Source organism: Anas acuta, chromosome 25, assembly GCF_963932015.1.
Source record: "Anas acuta chromosome 25, bAnaAcu1.1, whole genome shotgun sequence".
In the NCBI taxonomy this organism is placed as follows: domain Eukaryota; kingdom Metazoa; phylum Chordata; class Aves; order Anseriformes; family Anatidae; genus Anas; species Anas acuta.
This window is the reverse complement of record NC_089003.1, coordinates 4,347,568-4,353,567: the sequence shown is the minus strand read 5'-3', so window position 1 is coordinate 4,353,567 and position 6,000 is coordinate 4,347,568.

Here is a 6,000-nt window from a genome sequence, read left to right as displayed (position 1 = left end):
CCTCCATCTATAGGTTCAGGGAAACGAGAGTCTTGGGAAGCCTGACTGGCAGTGAAGACTGAGTCAAAGAAGTTATTGAGTACCTCAGCCTTCTCCGCGTCTGTTGTTACCAGTTCACCCTTCTCATCCATCAGAGATGGTACACTCCCCTTGGGTTTTCTTTTCTGAGCAATGTACCCATAGAATCCCTTCCTGTTATTCTTTGCATCCCTTGCCAGTCTCGGTTCCATCTGTGCCTTGGCTTTCCTTATCCCATCCCTGCTCATTTGGACTGCATCCCTGTACTCTTCCCAGGCCATGTGTCCTATCCTATATATTCTAGTTCCATGAATCATTATTAGAGAATGCGAAGTGGGATATCACTATGTTCCTGCCTACTTCTTAATTATCTCCATCAGGATCTACAAGGCCACTACCGGTATCCAGTAGAGAATTAGTATGTCCTAGTATGGCCATGCTTCAATATTCATTTTTGCCTGGTATCATGACTCATTTTTCCAGCAGCAAATACGGTTTTTCATTAATATGAGAAGTATAACACTTTGTCAACCAGTATATAGCATACTATACTGATCACTGCCAAATCCTAGGATAACAACATTGTAAAAGAGAGGTCACCGTTTAACAAACTGTATAAAACATAATCATGTATTAAGTCAGTAGTTTCTGTGTTGGCATGTCTATGCATAGACAGATGTACTCATAGAATAACAAAATGGATGATCACTGCAGAGCATTCAGCACTGTCAAGGTCCTGCAACCAAAGGTTGTAAAGCCCTGGGTTTTGCAATGCAGACATGGTAAGCAATAAGCATCATTTTATTGATTCTTCAAGATGTCCAAGCATAAGATGTAACTTGGCACATCAGTCTTTTCCAACACTCAAAATGAGTCCTGGCATCCTTTTTTAAAAATTAGGGAGGAAATTAAGCATGTGCCCACTGTTACCGCTGTAACTGTCTGCACAAAACTCATTGCTTGCTTCTCCAGTTACTTTCATCTGGTCTTGTTAAAAAGCACATGTGGAGAAGCAGTTTCTGAGGTTCTTCCTAAGAAGGAAACAGGAAATTCAGCTGCAGTTAAAAATATTTTATGTACCAGTGTCCATCAAGGGAGGGGCTCCACCTTTCCGTACAGCACGACATCTTCCAGCCGCCAGACCCTAACTACCCACAACCAGGAAGCTGTGAATGAGCTGACCATAACAGAAAAATCAAGGCTGTTTTCAACACACTTTATTTCAACACCCTCATACTGGGATGTTGTTTGTGGTTTTGCTTTGCACATTCTTGGTCCCTTTCACTTGGAAAAGCAAGTTCACAAATATCACACCCTACATTGCAAAGATTTTCTATTTTTTCACATTAAGCAAAAAGTTGCTTTCCATCTTTTTTATAAGTTCCCTTTAAGTATTGAAAGGCCACAACGAGGTCACCCCAGAGCCTTCTCTTCTGTAGGCTGAACTCAGCCTTCCTTCAAGGAGAGGCGCTCTGGCCCTCTGATCAACTTCGTGATCCTCCTCTGGAACCGTTCTAACAGATCAACATCTTTCTTGTACTGAGGGCTCCAGAACTGGACACAGTACTCCAAGAGGAGCCTCATGAGGGCAGGGTAGAAGGAGACAATCCCCTTCCTCCACCTGCTGGCCACTCCTCTTTTGATTCAGCCCAGGACGCAGTTGGCCTCCTGGGCTTCAACCACGCACCACCAGCTCATGTCGAGACTTTCATCCACCAGAACCCCCAAGTCCTTTTCTGCAGGGCTGCTCTCAATGAGTTCTGCTCCCAGTCTGTACTCCTGTCTGGGTTTGCCCCGACCCAGGTGCAGCACCTTGCACTTAGACTTGTTGAACCTCGTTAGGTTCACATGGGCCCACTTCTCAAGCTTGCCCAAGTCCCTTTGGATGGCATCCCTTCCTTCTGTTGTATCGACTGTTCCACTCAGCTTGGTGTCACCTGCAAACATGCTGAGGGTTCATGCGATCCCACTATGTCATTGATAAAAATATTAAACAGTACTGGTCCCAGGACATTGCAAAGATTTCCTGGATGTTACATTTCATCTTATAACAGCTACATAGTAATTAGAAATGTGTTCATGTCTTTTCCACCCCTCATATTTCTTATACACACATATATGTGTATATTTCTTATGTATGTTTCTTATGTGTTATCAGCAGACTTCAGACTTTTTTTTTGTTTGTTTGTTTTGTGTGTGTGTGTGTTGTGTTTTTTTTTGACATATGTAATGTAAGTCCAAGGGGCCCTGATGGGATGCACATATATGTGCTGAGGGAGCTGGAAGATGTTATTGTGAGGCCACTCTTGATAACCCTTGATTAATCATGATGACTAGGAGAGGTGCCCAAAGACTGGAGGAAAACAAAAGTCACTCCTATATTCAAAAAGGGCAAGAAGGTTTTAAAGCCAAAGGAATTAGCAATAATTCATTGCAAAGTTGATGAAAAGGGACAAGGAGAAGTGATTCAAGGACATAGAAAGACCAATTTGGCAGCTAAAAAAGTGGCCTTACAAGAATATGTGGCAGGAGCCTTAATACTGTGTGAACTGAATATGGATCCTCCTTAATATTCTGGAAAGTATTATCAGCTGGCAGAAACATTTCAGTTTTTAAAAAATGCAGAGGGATTGTAGGTAAGTCCTAACTGGCAGGTTCTTACAACAACCAAAATGATAGAAAACCTCCTTAAGAAGTTAAATGAAGAAATCTGCATGGGAGTGGATGCAAAGATCAGCAATATCAAAAGATATACTATAGGAACAAACACAGAAATAATACTGAAAAGGTGTGAGATTTGCCATGTAAACAATCTTAAAATACAATGGTGGCCTCCTGCAGGTGAAATGAAAAGGGGTATTACTCCTCGGGAACAGTGGCAAACAGATTTTTCTGAACTGCCAAAATGCAGACAATACAAATATTTATTTGTTTTAGTAGATACCTTTTCAGTATGGCAACAGGTTTTTCACTGCTGCACCAGTCAGGCTAGACAAGTAATAAAAGCTCTGCTAAAAGAAAATAATTCCTAGATATCCAGAGTACTGTGTTCAGCACTGGGGCCCCCAGCACAAGAAGGACATGGAAGTATTAGAATGAGTCCAGAGGAGGGCCATGAAGGTGATCAAGGGTCTGGAGCACCTCTCCTACAAAGACAGGATGAGAGAGTTGGAGTTCTTCAGTCTGTGGAAGAGTAGGCTTCAGGGACACCTTACAACAACCTTACAATACCTATAGAGCCTACAGGAAAGCAGGGGAGGGATTCTTTATCAGGGAGTGTAGTGATAGGACGAGTAATGGCTTCAAAGCAAAAGAGGGGAGATTTAGATTAGATATTAGGAAAAAAATATTTTCTGTGGGGGTGGTGAGGCACTGGAACAGGTTGTCCAAAGTAGTTGTAGATGCCCTCTCCCTAGAAGTGTTCAAGGCCAGGTTGGATGGAGCTTTGAACAACCTGGTCTAGTGGGAGGTGTCCTTACTCATAGCAGGTGGGTTGGAATTAGATGATCTTTAGGATCCCTTCCAACCCAAACCATTCTAAGATTCTATGATTCCATGATTTGGACTTCTTGAAGGGTTATCGTCAGATGATGGGCCTCATTTCCCTTGGGAGGTGGTTCTGAAGGGCAAAGGAGTCCAGGAAGGCTGGGCACTCTTCAAGAAGGAAATCTTAATGGCACAGGAGCAGTCTGTCCCCACGTGCCCAAAGATGAGCTGGTGCGGAAGAAGACTGGCCTGGCTGAACAGAGAATTGTGGCTTGAGCTTAGGAGAAAAAAGAGGGTTTATAATCTTTGGAAAAGAGGGCAGGCCACTAGGGAGGACTATAAGGATGTTGCGAGGACTATAAGGATATGCAGGGACAAAATTAGAAAGGGCAAAGATCATCTGGAGATCAATCTGGCTACTGCCGTTAAAGATAAAAAAAATGTTTTTTTAAATACATCAACACGAAAAGGAGGACTAAGGAGAATCTCCATCCTTTACTGGATGCGGGGGGAAACTTAGTTACAAGAGATGAGGAAAAGGCGGAGGTGCTTAATGCCTTTTTTGCCTCAGTCTTTAGCGGCAATACCGGTTGTTCTCTGGATACCCAGTACCCTGAGCTGCTGGAAGGAGATGGGGAGCAGGATGTGGCCCTCACTATCCACGAAGAACTGGTTGGTGACCTACTACAGCACTTGGATGCATACAAGTCGATGGGGCAGGATGGGATCCACCCAAGAGTACTGAGAGAACTGGCAGAGGAGCTGGCCAAGTCGCTTACCATCATTTACCAACAGTCCTGGCTATCGGGGGAGGTCCCAGTTGACTGGCGGCTAGCAAATGTGACGCCCATCTACAAGAAGGGCTGGAGGGCAGATTGGGGAAACTACAGGCCTGTCAGTTTGACCTCAGTACCAGGGAAGCTCATGGAGCAGATTCTCTTGAGAGTCATCACGCAGCGCTTGCAGGGCAAGCAGGCGATCAGGCCCAGTCAACATGGGTTTATGAAAGGCAGGTCCTGTTTGATGAACCTGATCTCCTTCTATGACAAAGTGACACACTGGGTGGATGAGGGAAAGGCTGGGGATATGGTCTACCTTGACTTTACACAGACACCGGTCTACATTTTTTCCTTAGATTGAAGGGAAAAATTCAGACACCTCTGGTTTCATGTTGAAATCATAGTTTCACATTGCATCAGGAGTAAATATCCCAGGTGACTTAGACTATGTTATTTTAATGATTTGAACTCAGTGTCTGGGATATCAGAGCTAGGAGAGTAATTTTTGGAAATGGCACAAAGCTATCTATCTGTGATCCCAAGTAAGTTATCTGATTAAAAGTGAATTAAATAGAGTGATTAAATAGAGTGATTAGGGAAGGTTATTATTTAGGTGTGAAATACACATCTATATGTGAGGCATCCACAAATATAAGATTGAAAATTCTTCTGACTCTCTGGTAACAACATAAAAAATTATCTTCTACCTGTGTTTAGGCAGGGATTTTCGGCTGATACTTTTTTCTTACTTACTAAACATTTTTTTTTCCTGATACTACATATATAGTTATTCTCTAATTCAATAATGTACTTGTTTGGAGTTGACATTTGATTTTTCTTCCAGAAACTACATCTCTAGAATATAAAATTGAAAACAGTTTCCAACAATTAAAATTCATGCTGGCTTTGAAAGAAAAGGCATGAAAAGTATATGGTGAAAATGACAGAGGCTCTCAGGAAGTTAATGAAAGCCTCTTCAAGTCTTCATGTTTTCAAAGACAATTATTACACAGATGGGCTAAGCCATTGCATTCACTTGTGAGCTTTAAATGATCAAAGACTCTCTGTCAAACTAATTCCAGTCTGGTCAGCAATTGAGAGAGTCTGCAAGGGAATGGGTAATTAGATAATTCTCTATACACAATAGTGTGTTAAACCAGTTCAGGATTTCTAATGCATCCTGTTTGGAAAAAGAGGCATAGGTCTTTGTCTGATTGGAACAGGCTTCTGCTGCTCTCTCCCTGAAATCTCCCGATTTCTGGAGTTGGCTATCTGAGTAGACTGGGTGGGAATAGTACTCCTGATATCTCCTGTTCTTCCACACAGAAGATATCCTTCAGTAAGGATGAAATTAGGCAGGGTGGACAGCTCGGAATATCATTATTTACTTCTCAATATTTTCTGCAAATAAAGGTAATAGACATCAATGCAACGTTTTCAACATATCCACCAATGCATTAAGACAATGACATGAAACATATATCACAGTGCTGCGGTTATAATAGCTTATATTTACCAAGACTGCTATCTGCAAACTTTCATAATGGTGAGCAAATATGCAAAGGAACATATTGGGAAAAAGCCTCCAGTTACGGAACAAAGTGAGCAACCTCTCTGAGCAAGAATGAGAAATGAGCATTTTGCAAAGTTGGTGCTGAAGCTGCCAGCAGAAACAGATGTGCTTTTCATAATCTGCTCAAGATAAAAGCATAACACA